General features: G+C 53.2%; 1 protein-coding gene across 1 annotated transcript in view; it reads right to left on the bottom strand.

The window, feature by feature from the left end:
• The window catches only part of LOC146808472 (transient receptor potential cation channel subfamily M member 2-like), a 2315843-nt gene that overhangs the window by 1395669 nt on the left and 894498 nt on the right, over positions 1 to 25676 (bottom strand). The gene's annotated exons all lie outside the window — the stretch shown is intronic.

The raw sequence follows: 25676 nt of genomic DNA, 5'->3' as shown, positions 1-25676 counted from the left end.
CTTCAGAAAATATAGGGCGTGAATTAAATTTGGAAGTGTCTTTGAAGGAGGAGAGATTTGAGGTCAGTTTTGAAGGCCTGGGAAGAGGTGGTGGTCCGGAGCTGAGTTCCAAATTCTCACCGCGTTGCCTGAAAAGGATTGGGCCATCGATCTTTCCTTCTTGAAAGTGGGAGGTTCAAGCAATAAATTTTCTGCATTCCGTGAGGGTCTGGAGCCACCAGAGAGTTTCAGTTTATCCGCCAGGTAGCGAGGGGAGGATGAGTGCAAGGCTTTGTGGGTGATACAGGCAGTCTTGTAGATAGATCTTGCCTCTATGGGAAGCCAACGAAGGGTGGATAAAATGGATGTGATGTGGTTGCTTCTTTTGGCCCCATATATGAAGCGAACTGCTGAATGAAAAACAGACTTCAGGGGGGACAGGTGGGATTTGGGGAGGCCAGTAAGAAGAGAATTGCAGTAGTCCAATTTGGAGAGAACCAGCGATTGGACCAGGGTTTTAAGGTCGTGCTCCGGGAAGAAGCGACGAATCCCCCAAAGAAGGCGCAGTTGGTATCGAGCAGACTTTGCAATGGAATCGATGTGGGAGAGTAGATTGAGTTTTTTGTCGAGTATGACACCAAGGAATTTTGCGCTTTCGACAATGATGGGTTTATTGTTCAGTAGATTAATCTGATCCATCCATGATTGCACTGGGGGAGGAGAAAGTGAGGAGGAGAGGAGGAGGAATTCAGTTTTGGAGGGATTCAGGACCAGTTGATGAGTTAACATCCAGTTTTGAATGGAGTCGAGAGTAGAGCTTAGGAGGGAGAGATCGTGAGTGGAGGCCACCTTAAGGTAGATTTGAGTGTCGTCTGCATATAGATGATAGTGGATCCCGGATTTACTCAGGAGATTTCCCAACGGTTCTAAATAGAGATTGAACAGTGTGGGTGCAAGTATAGAGCCTTGAGGGACACCTTGACCGACCGCTAAAGGAGATGAAAGACTGTTCGCTATTTTGATCATTTGGGATCTATCAGAGAGGAAGGAGGCGTACCATTTGAGCACAGTGCCCTCCATGCCCATTCTCTGTTGCAGAGTGTTAAGGAGAGTATTGTGATTGACAGTGTCAAAGGCTGCAGAAAGGTCAAGAAGAATTAGAAGACAAGACTCCCCTGAATCGAGTATCCGCAGTGCGTCATCAATCACTAGCAGCAGGGCTGTTTCAGTGCTGCAGTTTTGAATGAAGCCGGACTGGAAGTTGTCCAGAAGATCATTGTCCTTGATATGGCGAGAGAGTTGTTTCGCTACACATTTTTCTGTGATTTTCGCAAGAAAGGGTAGGTTAGTGATGGGACGGTAGTTGTTAGGGTCATTCGCATCAGCGGTGGGTTTTTTAAGCAGAGGGGTGACCTGCCCAGTTTTGAAGGAAACAGGAAGGGAGCCTTGACTGAGGGAGAGGTTGACCAGAGTGGTCCAATAGGAGAGAGAATGGGTATAGAAGTCAATGGCAATGGCACTAGGGATGGGGTCAAGAGAATGGTTAGAGGGCTTTGTATCGAGGATGCATTTAAGGAGGGCATCATCAGAGATGGGGTCAAAGTTTTGCCAAATGGTTAAGGATTTGCGCTCCTCTGTAGGGGTAGGATGAATGACCTGATCTACAAGTGATTTCACCTTTTCATCAAAGAATATAGCGAATTCCGCTGCTTTCTTTGTGGAATCCTTCAATTTGGAGGTTGGGGGAGAGCTGTTTGGGTTCTTGATGAGGTCAAATAGTTTTTTGGGTCTATTTTTGGCTGAGTCAAGGAGGGATTTGAAGTGCGACGCTTTTCCAAGGAAGATGTGCTTGTGGTACTTGGAGCTTGCTGAACGAAGTGTGGCCAGATTTTCGGTGGAGGGCGCTTGTCTCCATTGTTTCTCAAGGACTCCTAGGTACTTCCTTTCTTCATAGAGGGATTTGTTGAACCAAGGTGCTGAGGGAGTGGGCCTTTTCTTTTTGCTTTGGAGAGGAGCGACATTATTGATTTCGACTGCAAGGACTGTGAGGCATTGGAAGGTGAGTTTGTTAACATCTAGGTCCGGGTCTAGCCTTGGAAGTGATAGCAAAGCAGAATCACAGAGGGTACTGAGGTCAATATTTTTAGTGTCACGGAACCAGGAAGTAGCCCTCTTAGGCTGGCTGAGAGTTATAGAGTGTGATAGCTGAAGAGAGAATGGGATGAGGAGGTGGTCAGACCAGTCTACATGAATAGGGGTAGCGATGGTCAGCAAGCCTGCTTTAGAAATGACAAGGTCCAGGGTTGAGCACTTAGAGTGTGTTGTTTCAGTGCAGTGTTGGATAAGATCGTTTGCAGAGAGGAAGGTGGCCAGTAAGTTCGCATAGGTGTCTTGAGGCGAGCCCCAGTGGACATTGAAGTCACCCACGAAGATCTGATTGTCACTTTGCGAGTATTGGTCGCTGATGCAGTCCGTGAGTTCCTCCATAAACGAAGGGCTGCTTCCAGGCGGGTGGTAGATAACATGGAATCTGAGAGGTGAGCGGTGGTGCAATTGAAGCTCAAGAGATAGGCATTCAAAAGTGTGGAAGGAGCTATTAGGAAGAGCCTTAAGTTGAAGGGAGTTTCTGAAGATGACTGCAACACCTCCCCCAACTTTGTCAATTCTGTCATTTCTAAGAATAGAATAGCCTGTGGGTACAAGGAGATCAAAAATAGAGTGAGAGGTATGGTTGAACCAGGTCTCTGTGAGGAAGAGCATGTCAATATTTTGCAAGTTGATGGTATCGGAGATTTCAAGTTTATGTTTTATTGCAGATCTGCAGTTGTGGAGCATACAGCCCAGCTCTGTCGCGACTGTTTTGGTGACGGGGCACTTGGGCTATGAGGGGTGATGGGGATATTGTACCTGTATGATGGTGCTCTGGAGGGTTTAGGTGGACGAGTGGTTCTGACAGAGGAGATGGTCGGAATAGTGTAGATAGCAGGGTTACTGGGAAGTGAAAGTGGAAGAAGGGTGGCATTCGAGTGCTTCTGAGAATTTGCAGATGACAGGCTATGCTTAGCTATTATGGGGTGTGGGGGCGAGGTGCATCTCATGGGAGGGTGAGTGTTTTCCAAAGGAATTGAGGTGTATGGAAAAGTTGAGATCTTGGAGCTTAAAGCTAAAATGGTAGCTTCAAATTGGGAGATGGAGGTGATTAGAGAGCCTAGCTTATTTTCCAGTGAGAGTAAGGCAGAGCACGGCATGTTGGGTGACTCGATGGAGACAGGAGGTGGTGCACTTGGCGGTTGAAGGCAGGGAGAGGTGGGGGAGCGGGAGGGGAGTAGGGGTATAGGGTTCAGAGGTGGGGAAGGGTGTTGGATGAGAGCAGGAGTTGGTGTACCAGGGGTGGAAGGAGAGTTGTCTTTGTTGGCGTTGCGAGACGGATAGGAATTAAGGACAAAATTAGGGGGTGATAGAAGAGGAGCGGGGCGGTGGGGTGGAGGGAGAGGGGAGGGGTGTGGGGAGTCATAGGGATGAAGGAGGTTTGGGAGGAAGAGAGGGAAGGGGGTTGGAGAGGTCCTGGCAGCTAGGTGAGGTGGTGGCTGTGAGGGTGCGGGTATCTGGCAGAGTGGGGAGGGTTGGGAGATAGGGAAGTTGAAGAAAGGAAGTGGATCTGCTCGGCCCGAGAGAGGGAAAGGATTACCAGGGGGGGAAGGGGGATAGCACAGTGTTGCTGGAGGAGTGTGGGGAAGGGGAGAAAATGAATGTATTTGTGGGGAAATTGGGGTACATAGTGAGGGGAGGGGGAGGAAAAGCAGAGAGGAGGAGGGAATAAGGGGAACGTAAGGAAAGTTAACTAGGGGAGAAGGCTGGAGGAGAGGTGGTCTAAGGAGGGGGGTGGCAGGAAGGGATAGGGGGGAGGGGATGAGAATGGAGTGCCGGGATGGTGCAGAATGGACGAGGAGCGTGTTAGCTAGAGGTAAGGCTGAAGTGAAGGGGGGTGGGGGGCATACTGTGAGGGGGAACAGTGGGAGGGGAGGGCAGAGGGTTGACCTGTGTCTCCCAAGGGTGCAGCCTATTAGAGAGTGGGGGAGTCAGGGGAGGAGATAGGGAGTAATTGGTGGAGCTAGATGAAGAGTCAAGGGATAACCCGGTCGCAGGGGGGGGGATAAGGGAAGGGAAGAGGTGGTCAAAGAGAGAGAGACAGGTGTCTTTGGCTTGGATCATGACCGTACCGTTGTTATAGAGTGAAATAGTGAGGGAGCCATTGAAACACGCAGAGGGGGAAATTTTTAGCTGTTTCCCATGAGGGATAGAGGAGGAGGATGTGACGTTAAGGGAATTGTAAAAACTGGTGGCCCAAGAGGGGATGTCGTACGTGAAAAAAATGAGGTCGTTTTTGAGCCTCCCATAACGACCATTGTAAAATTGATCAACAAAAAGAGAATCAGGGAAACATTCAATGGTGTTATGCTTAAAACTTTTTGCTGCAGCTTTAGTCAGGTTAGAAGGGTAAATGATTTTGTAGCAATTAATTCCAGACTTAATTCGAGTGGTGGCCATGTTGGGAAATTGTGGAGGAGGAGGGTGGTGGGGATATGAGAAGGGTGTTACTAGGAAAGCGGTGGTGAGGAGAGGTATAAGGACAAGAAGGGAACACATAATCCAGAAGGGTGAAGGGATCTGAGCTATTGTGGAGTCAGGAAGGTGAGGCGATTAGGAACAGGTTGTTACATCAGAACAGGACTGATTCAACAAGATAGGACTGTAGATGGAGTGGTGTAGGAGGAAAATCGCTTTACTTAGCATCATCCTGTGACATAAACCACATTATGCATAATATCACAATAGGTGCCAAACGCAATCTACACTCAAGATCACAACAGTCTAATATTAGACACATACCTCCTAAGTATCTCCAACATTAGGGGCAAAAAGCCCAGGGTGGAACATAATCTGACTAGCATAAACCAAAGTATGCAAGACAACCTCCAAATCATAAAGAAAAACACAGTTAGAGGTAGCCAGAGCAGGGTCTGAGAATCAAACTACATGAAATACATTTCCTAGCACCACAAATACACATTAGGGCCTGGCGCCCTACAGATCTCCCGGTCCCCCTGGTCAACTGGCCATCTCAAAGAGGTTCGAATGCCCTGTGTCCAGAATGTCTGGGCTGCTGCCAATGCAGTGAAAGACCAGGGTGCGTACTTGCGCAAATCTAAACGTTGCAGCTGGCACTATGTGCTGCGCAGCTGTGAAGAAATGGGGCAGGGAGTGCATCTCACTTCAAACTCAGACAGACTTACCCCCCAAATACCCTAAGAGACAGGAGGAGGACAACTTTAGTCGGTTCACCTGTTGGGAGAGGATTTATCTGCCCTTATTGTCCCTTCAGGGCCCCAGGCTTGTGGTTGCTCCTTCCCTACTGCAAATTAATTACCTTGCACGCCGTCTCTGTCACCTACGCCCCTCTTTCTTGCTAATGCAGGGTGGCTGACAGTGTTGATCCTCAGCGTTAGTTTTTGAGCTCTATTCTCCTCCGTTGGCTACTGGATCTTGGGTAGATTATGGGTGCTGCCCGGTTGAGGATTTGCCGTGCTCCTCTTTATACTGAGAGGTCTGACGCACTAAGGGTCTTGGCGGCTTTCACTACCTCGTGTGTTTATCATCTTTTGGTTTGCGGCTTTTATGTAAACTCTTCCTTACCTCTGCTCCCAGCTGAACCGACCCTACATTAGTTTGCAGTGGATGGTTGTGCTTGTCAATTTTATTTCCCGGTCCCTGCAATTTTTCTCTTTACTCTTTCTGGCCATCTGGTTCACAGCTCCTCACAACTGGTACAGATGGAAGCGTTCTGCTTCCTCGTGCTTGCCTATGTGTGAGCCGTCTGTCTTGTCAGGTCGTCATACTATTGATCAAACTGTGGGACTCTTAAGTGGTTGGTGTTTACGCTTCCCCAGAGAAGAACTACCTGGTCTCCTAAACACCTCGCACCTTACGCCGACTCAATTGCCGCTCACTGTATTTAAAAAAAAAAAAATAAGTGAAGCATCAGAGTGCCGGGTTGTGGCATGTGTCACCAGCTCACCGGTTCCCTGGTATAGCCGGCAGTGCTTCTATCTATATCTTCTCCCATTTCGGGGCACCCTTTTGGAGTGTGCCTTGTGTATGGCAGATTTATTTTTCTCGTCTTTATTTTGGGCTCCAGGTCCTCAGGTACTTATGTAGGCGCTCTTTACTTGCGCAGCCTCTATCGCCCCACCTTCTAGAGCCCCCGTAGTTTTGCCCCGCACTCTCTGATTTATATGGCAGTCAAAGTCCGGCTGGACCCAAAGACGCCATTTTGGTTTTCGGCCGAGTATGGCGGAGTCGCTTTCACTTTTACTTTTCCCGAGAGGGCCCGCTGGTCCTCGGGTTCCGATGTAGCTGATCACTCTGCTCGCCGATATAATCCCCTCCGATCGGAGCTTTCACACACTTTCATGCGCGGGCTCCAAAACTCTGCAGGTACACACCACAGCGCTTACCGGTCTCAGGGCACAGCACGCAGCAATCTCCGACAGGCTGTATTTTTCCAGTCTTGGGTCACTCAATTGACTCTGGGACCACACTTTCTGCACATCAGCCGCTAAAAATCACCATACAGCCTCCAGGCTGTCTGCCGCAATCTCTGGGGACACCGTGATCGGGGCTGTAGGCCGCCCCCAGTCCCGCCTACGTGCGTCGCGATCCGCTTGCTTGCCGTCTCACTACGGGGGCCGCCTCATTAATCACTCGGCCCCCGTCACTCCTGCAGCCACGGAGAGGGTCTCTGCTATAGTTCCCAGTTCGCGGGTGGGGCACCGTGCACTGCCGAGCGCCTCCCGCAGAAAATTTGGGGCACCGCTGGAATAGGCCGCAGCCGCGGCCTCTCGTGGTATTCTCCCGGGGTTACAGTGCACGGCCATCGGCGAGACCGCCCGCGAGGATCTGGTCAGTGGAGCTCCCTCAGATTGAGGCCACCGATCTGCACCAAAGTCGGCCAATATGCCGCCGGGGTCCACCGCACTGTAAGGAGGGCACAGGGGCGCAAATCGGGCCAGTGGCATGGCATTTGATGATGCTGCACGCGCAACGAAATTCGTTTTATTTATTATTTTCGTAACTTACCTGATATCGGCCTTATGCCGCATTTTACAACCCCCCACCCTGCCCCTCCCCCGTCCCACATCACCGCCCCACCAACACGCCCTACACGGGCCACGGCGGAGGGCAGTAGGGAGTGCAAGGCTGACATGGCGTCGAAGCCAGAGAGACGAGTTTAGGGAAACGTCTGGGCTCTCAGTGCGACACTGGCGCAGGCTGAGGAGGCAGCAAGGGGTTCATTTTTAGGAGGGTCTTTAACTGAGTTTGATGAAAGTCTGTGGGGGGCAATATGGCGAGTGAATATGAGACTGTGGTCTATTGTAGGGGCTTCAAAGGCCTGTGGGGTTTGCTACCGGAACATCAAGATTTTCATATCGACCTGCAAACATTTCAAGGCCAAAGTATTGCGACCGCAGCTCCGTGGACGTAAATATGTAGGAGTATACCTGGATGTAGCATCCTTAACTCCACATGTATGTACCTCCATTGTATATCCTGATATTCAACTCAAGTGGGTGTTTCAGGAGAACAGTAGACAGAAGTAGACAGGAGTAGTTAAGAAGAGGCAGGATGAGAGAGAGTGGGCTGGCAAGAGGCCTGGAAGGAGAAGCATGGAAAGCTTTGACAGTATTTATAAAAATGATATGTCCTGTATAACGCATTGTATTAGAGAAGGGGCAGTGCGAGAGAGAAAGAGAAGGCTAGAAAAGTAAAACAAGCATTGGCATAGCCAATAGGTCTCGCCTTTCGGACCTTATAAGTGTTTAGCCATGCAACAGTTGATGTTGTTGTACCAAGGATATTGTGCTGCATAACTAAATACTTTTAAGGTCCCAAAAGCGAGACCTATTGGCAATGCCAATGCTTGTTTGTCTTGTGTTTGGAGTTCATGGTAGAACAATGAATGGACTCCTGTCCCAGCAGAAGAAAGAAACACTGACGTGTGGAGTGCAGTCACTAACGGGGGTAGATAGCACACTCAAAGCTCTGGGACGCCTCTAGAGTCTCATAAAACAGGAAGAAGTACAGACAATGGGAGCTGAGGGCAGCACAAGGCAAAAGGAAACCTCTGTTGTGTGCTGCACAGTCTGGATCGTCTGCTGCAGGAGGCGTAGGTGTGCCTCTCGCGTTTGCGCATTGTCCAGAGGGAGAGCTTGACCAGGAGTGCCTACCTTCCTAGGGAAAGGAAAAATGCAGGGTGTCAGCAAAACAATGAGGCCTTCAGAGGTCTTAAGGGCATCCACTAGTCACAGTTGTACTAATCAGAGTGGAGGAGGAGGATTCCTTTGTCTGGCAGTGTACACCTTAATTAGGAATTTGAGTTGTCGGGCGGCCCAGCTCCTTCCCTCTGCAAAAGAGGACCCATTCAAACAGTCTTAAAAATGACCAGTTCCTCCAGAGTGGTCTCTGGTAGTAAGTCCGCACACAGGGGAGCACTCAGTCATTCATGGGGCCCAATAGGTCTCATCAGGCCTGCCACATACCTATGCTCAACTCCTATAGGCAGCGGTTACATTGTTCACTAGGATCTGTCCCAGCCCCTAGGTCGAGACACCGGTGACTCCATGTAGAGAAAGGATCAAAGTAGTAGAACAGACTTGCCCAACAGTCAGGGATGGCCGTAAGAAGTCATCAGAGAAAGCACCACTGCCCTCTAATGCTTGGCCGTCCTTCTCAGGAGTCACCCAGGCTGGATGAGTAGCGTAGACTGGTGCAGGCATTAAGCTTCTGCAGCACATACCCTGCAGGTGATCAGGCGGGCACTGTTGGGAATTACACTTCCTGGTGAAGGAGCCCGGGGCCCACAGGTCCGGCAAATGGTGTGATGCAGCAGTCGCTGGTTGCCTTTGATCGAGGCAATAAGGCCCACAGCTTGTGCCATCTTGGGAATGCGGTCCCTAGAGCTGTTACCAGGCTGACACTGCACAGCAGGAGGCACTGCCCGTACCACACCATAGATTTTATTCAAGTGCCATTCCAGAGGCGGCCCCAGCCAAAAAAGCTCCAGGACAGGTGCCCCAATGCAAAGAGCGAGCAGCGGAGTTTCGAGAGATAGCTTTCACTTGGGCGCCATCTTGGACATCCCTCCACCAAAAATATATTTTTATTATTATAAAATGTGATATGTTTAAAGGTAAAAAAATATTTAATTAAAAATTATGTAAGAGATAATGAATATTTTTCTTATTTTGTTGTACCTTTAAAATAAATATAGGAATTAATTTACATTGCTATTTTCCATGAAAAATATTTCTACTAATTTTGCTCAATGTTAATAAACTGATTAACATTTCTGTATACTTTACCATGAGATCAGAGCCGCAGTGACAGAGACCTCTGCCTATATGTGAAAAGGTAGTAGTAACCTCCTGAGCATGGGTTGGCATCCCTTTGTTTTCGTTCCATGTAGGCACTCAGTGCCATTTTCGGGACGTGCCAGGCTCCCTGCAGATTGGGCGGCACCACAGAGGGAATAATACTTCCCTTTTAATAACTTTATGATTTTAAAATCCCAATGGTTATATTAACTTGTTTTGTTCTGCAGTATACAACCTCTCACAGGGAAGCCTGTGAGACCTGTAGGGGTAGATCGACCCCAGTTTAACCTCCATTTCATTTGCTCACTTAATTTGATATTGCGCTTCTGAGCCAGAATTGAGGACACACCCCCTATCATGGAGACTAATATAACTCCGGGGTTAGCGCATCCACGGAGCTCCTCCTGAGTATGGATTGGCAGCCCTTTGTTTTTTATGTCGAGCATTCGAAACCTATTGTAACTTCTCCTGTGTACTTAAAGCCATCCTCCTGCTATCCATTTGTTTGCTTTAGTGTCCTAGTGCTAGTGGTCAGTCCTACCTTTTTGTCCCTCCTTATCCTCTTTCATTCCTCCCGGGCAGCAGGGACTAAGTAATGAATCATTACGCTTCGACTGTATATATGATCTTTGGGGGACTATTTATTTTCTTGGGTTCCTGCTCAGCGCCTTAGCTGCTTGCATTTTATGATCTTTTCAGTGCTCTGACTTTCTGTAAACAGGCGTGAGAAGGCTTTCTGGTCGCATAGCTGCTCCCTCGGAGTATTGATATTGAGAGTGATTAAAAACAGGCCTTTTATCTAATCAGCACGGGTTTATGAACAATTTTCCCCCTCACCAGCCCTCCAAGCCTCTTTCTCCTCTTCCCCGGACTCAGCTCCTGTTGCATCCTTCCTTGTCTGGGGCTCAGGCTCTGCAGGAGCACTGACGCTTTTTGGTGGCTCCTTTTCACCCTTATCTCGGAGTTTGTTTTATGGGAAGCTGCTGCCTTAATCTCCTCCCCTAGCCCCCCCACCCCTGCACCCCTGCACCCGGAATGCAAGGCTGCCCGGGGGGGGGGGGGGTATGTTGCGCAGCAGCCACCCTAAAAGGGCGGCCGCCTTAGTGCCACAGGAAGGCACTGGGGTCGCCGGTCTAGTCCCTGGGCTCGGCCGGGGAAGACGTCCGGCCAACCCATTTCCGGGGAGGAGGGAGGGGACAGGGGTATTTAGGCTGTCCCCGCTCGGCCCTTGCCCTCTAGCTCCCCCCACCAAGCAGCACCAACCATGGAGTCCGACGTCACGGCTCAACCAGACAACACCGAAGACGACATGGAATGGAAGACCAAGGCAAAGAGAGGACGTGAATCGTGCCCTAACTCGCCAGAAAAAGCATCAAAGCTTGCCCGCGCACCCCCCACACACAACACGATTCCAACCTCAAACCGCTACCTGGTTCTCCAGAGTACCCAGGACAATGACGCCCATCCCCAGGACAACACGGCATCTGAACCCGGGACCTCTTCAGGCCCCACAAAGCGACAACGGATCCCTCCCATCATCCTGAAGAACAAGGACCTCGTGGAGCTACTGGACGAACACTGCGTCTCCCCCTTCACAATCAAGCCCCGGCAGGACCACGCCAAGATCATGCTCACCACACCGGACGACTACAGGAGCGTGACCAACATGCTTACAGACCAGAAAATGGAGTACCACACCTTCTCACTGACCACTGCAAAAGCTCAGCGCTTTGTAATACGCGGGCTCCCAGCAAACGCATCCCTTGGGCACATCACTGAGGACTTAGCGGAACTTGGACTCCCAGTGAAAAATATAACGCAGATCGTCTCTCCAGCGGACAAGAACAAGAAGTTTCCCCTCTTTGTGGTAACCCTGTTGGCAAGCAAGGATGGGAAGCCAGCAGACCTCTCATCAGTCACACGGCTCTGCAGTTGCACTGTCACCACAGAAGCACCTAGAGGGAAACGAGGACCGGTCATGTGCTACAACTGCCAGCGCTTGGGGCATACCTCTGCTTTCTGCCACCAGAAGCCAAAGTGCGTACGCTGTGGAGGCGAGCACACCTCTAACCAATGCACTAGGAACCGTGAAACCGAACCAGCAATATGTGCTAACTGCACAGGACCCCACCCAGCAAGCTACCGCGTCTGTCCCTACCTGCAGAAGGCAAAGAAGGATGGACCGCGCAAACCAACCCAACCACAAAAGACTTCCCCACACTCAACTGCGACAGACCAGGGACAAAGGAAGAGCTCCAAACCTGCATTGGCTCAGAGGACCCCAACTGGCAATCCAACCAACAGCCATAACGACGCGCGTGTGGATGGAAGAACATACGCAGAAGTAACAGGACCCAAACAGAACAGCCCGCCACCACCAACGCCACCACCACCAACTGCCCCAGCACCGTCCTGTGAAATAGGCTCAGCCATCAACTGGCAGGAACTCATCACGAAGATTGCGAAAACAGTCGCAGACATGAACATCCACCCTGTGGTGACAATGGTGGCGACTCTCATCGCCGGACTTTTCCACGGCGAAGAAAACACACACAATGGCAGCAAAATCTAAAAGAAACTCCCTCTTCTTGATGTGGAATGCTAACAGCATTCAGAAGAAAACTGCAGAACTCCTGCACCTGATGGAAACCATGGATGTGAGCATAGCGCTTATCTCCGAGACCCATCTCCAAGGAAGCCAGAAGCTCAACTTAGCAAACCACAGGGTGTACCGCACAGATCGCACCACCGGAGCCAAGGGCGGAGGAACAGCGGTGATTGTCAGCACAAAAGTGAAGCACCACGAGATCTCACTACCACCAGTGGGGAGCGTTGAAGCAACTGGCATACAGATCCATACATCTGCAGGCCCCCTACGGCTGATTGCCGCCTACTCACCCCCAGGCAAGCTAAGCCCAAAGGACTTGGATGCTTTATTGGATCCCCGCATCCCAACATTAATTGGCGGAAACCTAAATGCCAAGCACCAGTGCTGGAACTCTCGCGTGGCAAACAGCAAAGGACACGCTCTACTTGCCCACTCAAAGAAGGAGGACTTTGTAGTGGCTGGCCCAACTCAACCAACACACTATTCAGGCTCTGCACTGCATAAACCGGATGTTCTGGACATCGTCGTCATGAAGAATCTCCCCCAGTCTATGGAGCTGGAAACCTTAACTGCACTGACGTCCGACCACAACCCAGTGTTGATCACAGTTGGCGACGTGCTTGAAAACCAGCAACAGGGCACCAGACACAACTACAAGAAGGCAGACTGGAGCTTATACAAGAGAAGCCTGGAGGAGACACTGGCCCCTGGCCCTCTACGCTGCATTGAAGACATTGACCAGGCGGTTCACCACTTCACAGCTGCAGTCCACACTGCCATCGAGCGCAGCGTTCCCGAGCAGAAACCCCAACGCTGCTCTATCTACGACCTCCCGAAGGGCATCAAGCAGTCGATTGCTGACAAGAACAGAGCCCGGAGAGAGTGGCAAAGGAATCGCACCCCCGACCTGCTGAAGAAATACAACGAGCTAACAAGACAGCTGAAGATGCAAATAAGCCAGCACAGAGGTGAAAAGTGGGAAGCAGCTACGGCTAACTTAAAGGACTCGGACAACTCTCTCTGGAAAATGACCCGACGCTTGACTGGGAAGAAGGACCCAAACCCACCGATACAAGGGAAGACTCACCTGGCATGCAGCAACAGGGACAAGGCTGAGGTCTTTGCTGACACGTTGGAGGCATCCTTCAGGCCTAACCAGGCTAGCAAACTGGCAGCAGAAGTTGAGCAAGAGGTCGCTAAGCACCACCGGGAGCACACACCAGAAACCGAAGCTGCAAACATTGAGGAATGCTCCACAGGCGAGTTATCGGCCGTGGTAAAGACACTAAAAAACGGCAAGGCACCAGGAAAGGACAGAATAGTCAACCAAGCCATCAAGATGCTCCCAGACGCTGCAGTGGATCACCTTGCTGAGATATTCAACGCCTGCATGCAGCACCAGTATTTCCCTAATGCCTGGAAAGAAGCAAGAGTCATCGTATTCCCCAAGGCTGGGAAACCACTACGAGATCCTGCAAATTACCGCCCTATAAGTCTGCTATCTGGCCTATCAAAGCTCTTCGAAAAAGTTATCCTTGCCCGCCTTGTGGACTTTGTGACAAGCGAAAACCTCCTCGCCAAAGAACAGTTTGGGTTCCGGAAAGACCACTCGACAAATCACCAACTCCTCAGAGTTGTGGACATCATCAGCCATGGATTTAACATCAACAAGTCCACTGGAATAGTCTTTCTGGATGTAGCCAAAGCATTCGACCGAGTATGGCATGAGGGACTGCTTTGCAAACTCATCAAGCTCAAGTTTCCAAGCTACCTGATTAAACTGCTGTCTAGCTACCTGTCAAAACGGACTTTTCACGTGGCGGTACGAGACGAATGCTCAACGCCACGCCCAATCCTCGCTGGAGTGCCTCAGGGATCAATCCTAGGACCATTCCTCTTCAACATATTCACAAACGACATCCCCACGGACCTAAAGAAGACAGATCTGGCTCTTTACGCCGATGATGCAGCAGTCATCTCCCAATCCTTCAGCGAACAGGAAGTGGCTAAGAACCTTGAGGCTTCACTCAGCAGACTCTCCGAATGGTACAGCGACTGGCAGATCACCCTGAACACTAGCAAAACCACAGCAACACTATTCACCAGGAAGCTGAACAGAAAACACCCAGCGATCCTCCTCAATGGGGATGAGATCAAATGGGAAAACAGCAGCTCCTACCTGGGGGTGACTCTGGACTCTAAACTCACATGGAGACACCACATAGAGAAGACCTGCCAGAAAGCAGCAACAAAACTGTCTGCACTGTACCCACTCCTGAAGACAAAGTCGATGCCCTTGCAGAGCAAGGTGCGAGTAATCACCGCAATAATTCGGCCAACCATGACGTACGCTGCACCAGTTTGGAGTGGCTGCCGCCCGCAGCTTCGGAAAGACCTGCAGAGACTACAGAGCAGGGCCTTACGGATTGCAGCAGGTGCTCCACTCTTCACAAGAACAGCAGACCTCCACAGAGACCTAGGCGTTGAGATGTTGGACGACCATCTCCGCAAACTCAACACGACATTCTACAAAGGACTGGATCAAAAAGATAACCCACTGATCAGGAAACTTGCAGACATTTCTACAAACCCATTTGACCGCTACCCGAGGCCCATCGAAGCGCTAAACTTGTGAAACTGAAACGGCAACACAGCATCCAAAAACCCATCACTGCCTGAGGGCAAATCGCCCCGGCAGGTACCCAAAACTCATCACTGTCAGAAGGCAACCGCCGCGGCAGCCATCAAAAGCTCATCACCGCCAGAAGACATTTGGCAGACGAATACAAGACTCTGCGACTAAACTTGCTGACACTTCCGCAAACCATATTGACCGCAACCTGCGGCCTTTCACAGCGCTGACCATGTGATCCAACCTCAACTGTGACAAAGCGTCACACATCAATAAGACAACCGAAACAGCGACTAAAAAACTCAAAATGAGTGTGGAGTAATGAGGCTATCGCCTCGGTATCCAAAAACTCACCGCTGTAAGATTGAATCTGACAGGCGAAAACAAGACACACGGACCTTTGCCCCTCTCCATCTCGCCTTGACACGTCGTTCGCCGCAGTTGTAGCCTCGTCCGGATCAGTGAGTTGGCTTGTATCCCCCCTCGCCCCGGCCCTGTCCCTGGGAAGCACCAGGTCGACGGGCACCTGTGGTACGGACTACCACGGTCGGGGGTGGGGGCGAGCATTGAGCGGACGTTAGGCCCAGCGTCCTGGCGTTGTTGTGTAGTTGGGCGCTAAGGGTTAATTCATTTTGCGGGTCGCGGTGCATTGGTGCAGGGGGGCGGAAAGCTCCGGGCCGCAGACAGCAGCGGGCGGGCGTCCCTTCTGCGGGGCGCGGCCCAGATACCTTGAGGCCGCCGGCCGGTTGCCTCCCTGCCCTCCCAGTCCCTTTTGTACGGCGCGGGCTCCGCGCGAGGCACCAGGAGAGAGCATGCAGTCACTGTCCGGAGCTCCTAGTATCGAGGCCACGCCAGGCCTTGCTGGTGGCAGCGGGAGCAATCCGCTCCTCCCGCGGAACTGGCCAAAATTTGGCGGTAGGGGTTAATTATTCTGCGGGTTCGCGGTGCATTGGGGGAGGGGGGCGAAAACTCCAGGGCCGCAGACAGCAGCCGGCTGGGCGTCCCTTGTGGGGGGGGCGCGAGACGGGGCTTAGATGCCATGCTGTTTATGAAAATAGAATGAGGTAACTACTTACCTATAGCACATTCGGGTTGCTAGTAAACGCAGCGAGTGTACTAATTACATGAAGTACAAGTCGGCTGCGGCTGGCACGTGACCCATGCAATGCACAACCCTTCCTTTTAAACTTGCCGTTTCACTGGATGGTGTTTAAATGATAACCTACGGTAATAATCAGGGGTGTCATACAGGCTTCAGGGGTGGGGTGGGGGCTGGTCGTTTTTATTACCCCACAGCCAGGGTTTTAAGTGGGATAAAAAAAATAAAATAAAAAAAAATTGCTGTTCCGGTCACTACATCCGGATAATGTAACATCATACTTACAACCAGTCAGACATAGAAAACTGAGCAGCTACTTTGCCTTGTTATATATAATATTGGAAAAGCTTCCACTCAAAGCCCTGGTGACACGATTCGATGTTGCTGCTTCTGAGTTTCAAAAACAGAAGGGAAGTCCAGAGAGAACATGACTCGATTTTAGGGATTCCCCTTCACCTTCCCCTACACTGCTCACCTGGCATGACGCCATGTCGTAAATCCTGCACTAGTGTGAGCTAACGCACATCAATGTGTCTGCTGATGGCACTGCAGTCCGGAATGAATTGGACGCCTGTGCCAGGGAACAAAACAGAGCCTGATAGAGACTCGTTTCAAGGCCGCCTTTAAAACACTGGTGGTGCTCAGCACCGGCGAGACCCGGCCCAATTAAAGCCCGGCCCACAGCCAATAACCAGGATACAGTGCCGGTGACACTGTACCTGCTGCACCGATGGAAGACGCACCCTTGCATAATATCAGTAAAAACCACAGTTGCTGTTTTACAAAGAGTGACTATCGCTGTGAATCACGGGAGCCGCAAGTGCATCTCAGGAACGCAAAAACTTTCCTTCCACACCCTATGCATTGGTGCACTTCCTGCAGTGGTCAGTATAAGCTGCAGCTGGCACAGGTACAAATCCCCCCGGCTTCCCTGACCGAATACAAAAATCTCTCCCAACAAAAGAAAGCTAACGGGATGTGGCTTAGTACCCCCAGGGGCACCCCGCTTACCCCCCTCCCCCAAATTAGGTTACCCCAAAGAAGACACAAGAAACAGTTGTAGTTGGGTAACAAATGCTGCAGGATTTATTACATAATTCCAGGATATGTAATAGGTGGGTTATCTTACGGGCGATCCAAGGGCAGGCGGCCATCTACTTCACCTGCCCCGCCTGATGAGCCGGGCAGCACGGGAACGACCCGCAAGTGCTGCCCCCCAAGTGATTCTTTTGCGATCACGTGCCGTTGTCATTCTACTCACGCCCCCCCTCTCGGGGCGGAGCGTCGCATAGCAAGCCCCCGGTTGTTCAGGCCCACAACCGCCCGCAGGCCTAGCGGGGCGCCGACCGGCTTCCGGGACCTCTCTGGAGGCTCCTCGTTTTGGCTCAGGCACCACGTGGTGCCGCGCAGAGGTACCCTTTGTACCGGCCTGCTTCCAGATCGCCCTGTAACTCCGCCTGCAACGAAAAGAAAACATTAAAACGTTCAGCCAAAAACCCCACCCCACCACACCACGCCGGGTAAGCGGTAGGGAGGGAAAAGGCGAGGTGGGCGACAAAGAGGTCGCCAGTGAGGGTGGGGGAAGGCTAAATAGCCTTCCCCTCACACCTGGGCCCGGAAGTGACGCGCCTTTCGCGTCACTTCCGGCCCCTGACACGGAGGGGGGCACAATCAGAATCCCTGCCCCCGCCCCCCCCCCGAAGTAGGGAGTGGGGAGGGGTGACCGGGGCCCCGGGGCCACTAAGGCGCCGACCGCCGATTGGCCCCCTGCGGGGGCCGCGGTCAGCGGCATAGTACCCCCAGGGGCACCCCGCTTACCCCCCTCCCCCAAATTAGGTTACCCCAAAGAAGACACAAGAAACAGTTGTAGTTGGGTAACAAATGCTGCAGGATTTATTACATAATTCCAGGATATGTAATAGGTGGGTTATCTTACGGGCGATCCAAGGGCAGGCGGCCATCTACTTCACCTGCCCCGCCTGATGAGCCGGGCAGCACGGGAACGACCCGCAAGTGCTGCCCCCCAAGTGATTCTTTTGCGATCACGTGCCGTTGTCATTCTACTCACGCCCCCCCTCTCGGGGCGGAGCGTCGCATAGCAAGCCCCCGGTTGTTCAGGCCCACAACCGCCCGCAGGCCTAGCGGGGCGCCGACCGGCTTCCGGGACCTCTCTGGAGGCTCCTCGTTTTGGCTCAGGCACCACGTGGTGCCGCGCAGAGGTACCCTTTGTACCGGCCTGCTTCCAGATCGCCCTGTAACTCCGCCACAGCCCTGGAGGCGGCTAACCGTCGCAACCAGGGCCCCCCACCAACCTAGATCTTTACCTGCACCCGCTATTCACCAATGCTTCGCCTAAATCCAATAAAAACAGGTCCATGCCTATTTGGGAGAGGTGTACTCCATCCAAGTCGAAGTACCCCTTCACATTCCCCCGAATCATTTCATGGCGAATAAAGCCCAAACCCCTTTGGGCTGTGAACTTACGCATTGCTCCATTAATGCGCCTCCTGGAGTGCTCTACCGCCTCTAATGATTTAGCTCCCCGCCAGGACCTGCGGGGGATGATCTCTGACCACACGATCTCACACTCGCCCAGACGTTTGCATATTTCCCCTAAGTCTCTTTTCATGGCTAATAACAGCAATCGTCTCCCCAGGGTAACAAGGTCGTTACCGCCCAGGTGTATCACCAACAGGTGGGGCAAGGTGGACCCGTGTGCTCTTAGTCTCTGCTCGATCTTATTCCTGAGTTCGAACCATCTCATCCCCGGCACCCCCATCCATTCCACTTTGGTCTGAGGGAAGTGTCGCATCCACTTTCGGTGCAATGCCCATTGGGCCGCCCGGGCGACAAATGAATGCCCGATCACCCACACCACTCGTCCTAATAAAAGAGGAGACATGGTGTACACACAAGTTATTTAATCGGAAAGGGTGATTTCAACGATACACACCATAAATCACAAACACTTTACTAAAAAGCTGCCTCACGGGCGAACATATAACTTATAGCAATCAGATTCCCAACGCCCCAGTTTCTTCACCTGAGCGGCCTCTAATCCCGCCAGGTGAGCGGCGGTGGCAGCGCCAATTCGGAAGGAGTGGCTGGAATACCTTCTGTCCGGCCGTGCGAGCCCCGCCCTGGCTAAACTAGCCCTGATTACCTGCTCGAACTGGTATCTAGTTACAGGGGTACCATTTGAATGCAACAGGAGATAACCCGGGCCAGGCGGTCTGTGCTCCAAAAATGCCTTTACCCATTGTACTGGGCAGAACCTGGAGTCACCTAGAGGCTGGAGAACCACCCTGATCCCCCGCCCCGCCTGATCGGTCTTGGACTTGCGTAAAAGAATGGTCAGTGACCCGGAGATAGACACATCTGAAATTCCCAGCGCATCCCCAGAACAGTCGACCTTGGACCTAGCCACTAACTCACTGACTCGGAAAGCCCCGAAGAACGCTAAGCAGAATGTGGCTGAAAACAGCGTGGCTTCGTAATGAGAGTAGGTGACTGACTCGAGGGCCCCTAGCATGCCTTTCAGGATTTCAAAATCAATGGGCGCTCGATTATCAGGGGCCCTGGGCTCCTCCCTAGCCCAACCCTTCAAGGCGGCCCGGATGGGATAGGAGTTAGTGGGGTCCGCCCCACCAGACAACCTAGTGTCGTGGCTTACGGCTGCCAAGTGACTGCCCACCCATGAACGGCTCTTCCCTTGTCCCCTCGCCCACACCAGAAATGCTCGGACCTGGGACACCATCGCAGCCCCTGAAGTACCCAGTGCTACAGAAGTTGCTCTGAATGTTGCCATGTGGGCGCTGTAACGCCTCCTGGTACCTGGGGCCAGAGCTCTTTCTCCCATCGCTTTCAGGCTCAGTCCCACTGCAGGATCCTCCATAGATGGTCCGGGAATGGGGTCATCTGCGCTCTCGCCCGCGGCCAGGCCTCCCTGAATCGGAGCCACTGAAAACGAGAAAGAGCGTCAGCTGCCACATTTTGAATCCCCTCAATGTGCCTGGCTTTAAACTCCACATTGATGCGCAGGCAAGCCCGGACCAACTCCCTTAGTAAGCACAGCACCAGCCGGCACCTGGCGGACTGGTTGTTAATTGCCTGAACGACCGCCAGGTTGTCAGACCAGAACACCACCTTTCTGTCAGACAATGCCGCCGGCCAGAGGTGTAATGCAACAACAATCGGGAAAAGCTCCAACACAGTAATGTTTTTGGTGATCCTACGCCTGCGCCAAACATTGGGCCATCCCTGCGCGCACCATTCTTCGCCCAGGATAGCCCCAAAACCTTCCCTGCCTGAGGCATCTGTGAAAAGGCAAAGTTCCTGACTATCAATCCAGGGCTGCTTCCAAATAACCGTCCCGTTAAAGCAGGCGAGGAATTCGCTCCAGACCACCAGATCCTGCTTCAGCCCTGTCCCCAGCTTAACCCAGTGATGTTTCTTTTTTACACCAGCAGTCGCCCTAGCTAGCCGGCGTGCAAAGACCCTCCCCATGGGTATGACCTTTAGCGCAAAATTCAGGGTCCCTAGCAGGCATTGGACTTCACCTAGAGTAGCCTTGTCCCTACCCAGTAGATCGCAGATCTCCTGACGCAGGGCCTGTACCTTATCCGCAGGGAGTCGGGACACGCCGTTTACCGTGTCCAACTCGATGCCCAAGAATACCAAAACCTGCGCCGGACCCTCGGTCTTACCAGGAGCTAAAGGTACGCCCAAGTGTCCTGCCAATTCCCTGAAACATTGCAGCGCCCGTGCACAATCTTGCGAGTCAGCTCCCCCGATGAACAGGAAATCATCCAGGTAGTGGGTCACACCCTCAATGCCATACCTGTTTGTTAAGGCCCACTGTAGGAAGGAGCTGAACGCCTCAAAGTACGCACAAGACACCGAGCATCCCATGGGCATACACCTATCATAAAAGACCTGGTCCCCCCACCTGAAGCCCAGAAGGTGTTGGCTGTCCGGGTGTACTGGCAGGAGCCTGAAGGCCGATTCGATATCAGACTTAGCCAACCAGGCTCCCTTCCCTGCCCTCCTGATCATGTCGACTGCCAGGTCTAGGGAGCAGTAAGACACTGAGCATTTACCTTCGTCCAACCAGGAATTCACGGAGTCCCCTTCTGGGTGTGAAAGGTTGTGGATGAGTCGGAAAGCCCCTGGCTCCTTTTTAGGTACCACCCCCAGTGGGGAAATCACAAAGTGGGGCATAGGGGGTGAGGAAAATGGGCCCGCCACCCTGCCCAAAGACACCTCCTTTGCTATTTTATCCCGCACTACCTCCGGGTGTTCCCTAGCTGATTTCTGATTTTCCGCATCCCTGCTCACTAAGGGGCCTTGATAAGGAATGCGGAAACCGTCTAAGAAACCCTCAGAAATGAGGGACCCTTCCTTGCTAGTGTAACCGCGGAGTGCGCTGAGGAGGTTCTTTACGCAGATGGGAGAGGGCCCTTTCACATGATCGTGCGGGGCTAGGTCATGCGCGCTGGCAGCTGAGTACGCAGGGGGCCAAAGCGCAGGAGGGGGGGAACCCCCCGGGCTACTTGCTCGATGAAGGCTTGTCGGGGGTGTCGCGCTTGGAGCATGCGGTAGCGGCGTGGGGTGCCCCGCACACGCTGCAGTTGTGGGCGAAACGGCATGATTTGTCCCAGGAGCAGAACCCTGCATTGAAGAGCCTGCAAGTTCCAGGAGACCGTGCCCGAAAGCCAGGCCTGCGACCCCCCCCACGCCCACCCCGAAAGGACTTCCTGCCCTCCCATTTCTTCTCTTTTTTATCCTCTTTCTCCTTGCTCTTTACACCGCTCTCTGTACCAGACTTCGTCGTAGACCCCTCAGTATGCTTGCCCATGTGTTTTACCCATAAACGGACCTCCAACTGGTCCCATTCAAGATCTGGGCAGATTGCTCTCTGTCTGCGGAAGTCACAATCGTAGTGGTACCATCCCATGCCCCCACCCTTAGCAGCCTCTTCAGTAATCACACTTGCATAGTGGAAGAGGCCAGGCCCTTCATCTGGGAATTTCTCCACTATCACTGCTGCAAAAATGGCAAAGGCCTGACCCCAAGTCACAATATTTTGGTGGGATATACATGGTACCGCACCCGCTTGTCCTCTTCCTTGTTGCCCATCCTCCTAGTATCTACCCCCTCCGCCCCATGCATCAGAAGGGTGAAGATATCAATAAATTCCCTGCGCCAAATCCCTTCTTTGGCCACTAGGGGGACCATCCAAGCGAGAGAACAGCGGCCCGATACTAGCGGGGCCGTGGTAACTAGAGGCTTAGGTGCTACTGCTGGCGTTGGTGCCGGCGACGGTACCACTGGGGGAACCACTACTGCAGAGTCAACCGCACTTGCCGCGCTCTCGGCCACCGCAGCAGCTGGGGGTGTGGGCCGCGGAGGAGGTACCAACGCAGCCTGCGGTGGACACCACACCTGCGTGAAGCCCCCCGGCGCCGGGAGGACAGTCGGCGGCGGTGGGGCGGGCGGACCAACCCCTAGGGGTGACCTGGCAAGCAGCAGACCGGATCTGACCTCAGCCATGAAGTCTTTTAGTGTGTCTGAAAGCTTACCCAAATCCTCTGCCGAGGCAAATGTCGCCTGGGGCGGACCAGGCAGTCCGTTGTGCGCCCCCGTCCCCAAGCTAACCGTCGCCTGGTGGGGGGCAGGGGCTTTGTGAGGAGGGGCCGCTCTATTCCGAGCCGGTGGTTGTTCCACCGGAAAGTCTTTGCTCGTGGGGCGGCGGATTCTTTTTGACCGTGACGGGCCCGCAACCTCCCCTACATCCTTGTCCGTAGCCGGACCGTCCATCGCTATCCCAGAATCTGGGGGGGTACTGGCTTTCAATAGTTCCGTCGCCCAAGCTAAACCCTTGGACCTCGTCAGTTCCAAGAAAGCGGCAATCCGAGATTCCTCCGAAGTGTCCGGCATGGACTCCTCAACCTGTGTCCCTGGTGTGAAAAGGGGGGGGGATAATCCTTGGCTGTCCATCACTTAGCAGTTGTTCTCTCTTATCTGCAATTGGGAAAGAGAGAAAGTTAACCGCCTATTCACCCCTTTTGAGGTTAGTTCTTCGCTCCTGAGTGGCACATGCTACTCCGAGAGGTACCCCCATCCCCCAACAGCCCGTACTTACTCCCGTCTGAGCCCCGAATGCGGATGGTGTTTGTCTCGCGTCTCTCGGTCGCCGATTAACAAGCCTCCGGCCAGTGAAAGCAGACGAATGTACTGCAAGAGAAACCAGCATAAGCGCAAGAGAAGCATACACGAAAAGGCGTGCTGTACCGCCAGAAAAAGGGGGGGGGGGGAGAGAGGGGGGGGGGGGAGAGGACACAGGTGCTCATACACATCACGTTTAACCATGTAAAACCTGTTCGCGTCTGCCCTCATCCCCACCTTGAACCTGGCAAGCATCCCACCCCAGAATCACAGTCTCGCGTGAACGAACACAACCAAATCTCCGTTCATTTGCCTTCATTGTAGCGTGCCCGCAATATTACTGACGCGCTTTACATTACATATTCAGGCACGGGGCCACCACACTGTCCTCACACTAAAATTGTACAGTACCCGCGCTGCCTCTCGGACGCCATGCATTGGCCCCCAGGCTCGGCCCCTTGCTACTAACTACCCGCACACTCGCGGGCAAAGCGGAGGGAGGGCGGCTACCCGCTCCCAACTGGGACACCCGAACCGGCCTACTGTGGGACCGGACCTTCGCTATGCATGCTGGTGCCGTCCCCCACCGCGACCCCAACAGACCACCAACAAGGCAGAGCCAAGCCACAAAACAATACATTGCCCATTCATGTAGCGCGAATTCGCCCCGTGTATATTCGGTGCTTAAGCGTGGGCCCCGTATTTACATAGCACAGTCAGGCACGGGGGGTAGTCGCTGATTAGACAGGAAAACCACACCCTGCACAGTCAGGCCCGGGGAGATAATTAATTCAGCACGAAACCCCCGGAGCGGGCGCAAAACCTTGTACGTTCTAGCCCAACTAAATAATCCTCGTTTAGCCCCAATTCACCGAGGCCGGCGCGACACCTCGCACATTCAAGTCCCGGGAGATAAGACGTTTGCCCAGAGACGCCGGTGCAGACGCGACCCAGAGGGTCAGAGGTAATGATGTCCTGTCCCTAGACGGCAAACCTGCCTGCACCAAAAACCCCCGAAACCATGTACGGATCTCAAGCCCGGCCCCCCTGCCTAAAACCCGGGGCGGACCGCAAGCCCCCTGTGACCCGGTAACACCCTGCCAGGCTATGTTCAATAACGGCTTACGCATATTAACTGCGGATTTGTCTAGCGAAGCTATTAGAGCGCTTTAAATTCGTACCGATGACATGTGTTACATATTTATAAGGCGCAAGGAGCGCGTAGCACCGCATTTACCTACATACATCGGCCCGGGGAGATTAAGTGATTTACCCCGAATGCGCACCGCCTTTACATACCGATCGGCACTGGGGGATTAAATGCTATACCCCGCGACGCAAAAGCGATCGCGGCCCCGAGACTTGCTGACGGACCACCCAGGAGACACCAAAACCCTTTGGGGGTGAGGACCTGTGCCCCGGTCCATATACTTTGCGCTTACGCATAAACCTTTTCCTAGTGCGAGACTCGACCCGAAGGTATCAGATTGCATCACACCTTAGTCATAAACATATAAGCCCAGGGGAGATTCAGCGAACAGAACGGGGCCGGACAGGGGCTCTCGCTGACCCCCGCGCCGAAGGAGAAACGCTAAACCCCACACCCAAGATGGCGGCCAGTATGCCGATGGACGCCGGGTTGCCGGCGCGGTTGCGTCCCCCCCTGCACTAGCAAACAGTGGCAGCGGGTAACGCGACGAATACAGTACTTCCTCAACGATCGCACGCGCATTAAAAGAAATCAAACACGAGTAGCGTCCCGCGATCGACTCCTCGCGCCCACCCACGCTAGCCATCGTGGCCGGGAAACCAACCAAAACACAGCTTCCCCGACGAACGCACGCCCCGTTCCACGTAAATAAATACGAGCCTTGCTCCGAGCACGGTCCCCCCCCGCCCGTGGCACTCCGACCACAGGGCCCCGTCTCCTGGTACTGCCCAGGGACAGGGCCGGGGCGAGGGGGCAATCCGGCAACTCACCGCAACTATAGGAGTTCCACAGCAAGGCAACGACGACGACCCCCGCGAAGCGACGCTGCATCCGATTCGTCGTCACAAAAGGCGAGGTGGGCGACAAAGAGGTCGCCAGTGAGGGTGGGGGAAGGCTAAATAGCCTTCCCCTCACACCTGGGCCCGGAAGTGACGCGCCTTTCGCGTCACTTCCGGCCCCTGACACGGAGGGGGGCACAATCAGAATCCCTGCCCCCGCCCCCCCCCCGAAGTAGGGAGTAGGGAGGGGTGACCGGGGCCCCGGGGCCACTAAGGCGCCGACCGCCGATTGGCCCCCTGCGGGGGCCGCGGTCAGCGGCAGAGTCACTGCTAACCCCCCGAGGCAGCTCAGAGCAGCTCGCGCTGTTGAGCCCAGAAGGCTCCGTCCCCTCGTGCTCGGCGTCACTGCTGAGGCCTGCGGTGTAACTGGAGCGCGGCGTCGCATTTCAATTTGTACAACTTGAAGAAAAAAACGAAATGTGCGAATCCTGGACGTATCCAGAATTCTGGGCAAGATAAGTCTCTCATATTGGGGGACATTAACCGGGCCCAGTCAACAGATTAGCCATAGCATAAATTCCTCTATAGACAATTGTCCATGGGGAAATTAAAAAAATCGGAAGCCTGTAAACCTACCGCTGCTGTTGTCGTTACAGGGGTCTCTTCAGCCGCATCTCCCCCCCCCGCCGCCGTAGCATCTAGCGGCCGAGAGTGAGGGGGAGACTACAAGCCCCAGCCTGCCTTGCGGTCCCTCACGTTCTGACGCCGCCA

The sequence above is a fragment of the Triturus cristatus genome, chromosome 8, assembly GCF_964204655.1.
Source record: "Triturus cristatus chromosome 8, aTriCri1.1, whole genome shotgun sequence".
NCBI classification, from domain to species: Eukaryota; Metazoa; Chordata; class Amphibia; order Caudata; family Salamandridae; genus Triturus; species Triturus cristatus.
This window is presented reverse-complemented; position numbering and strand designations above follow the sequence as displayed.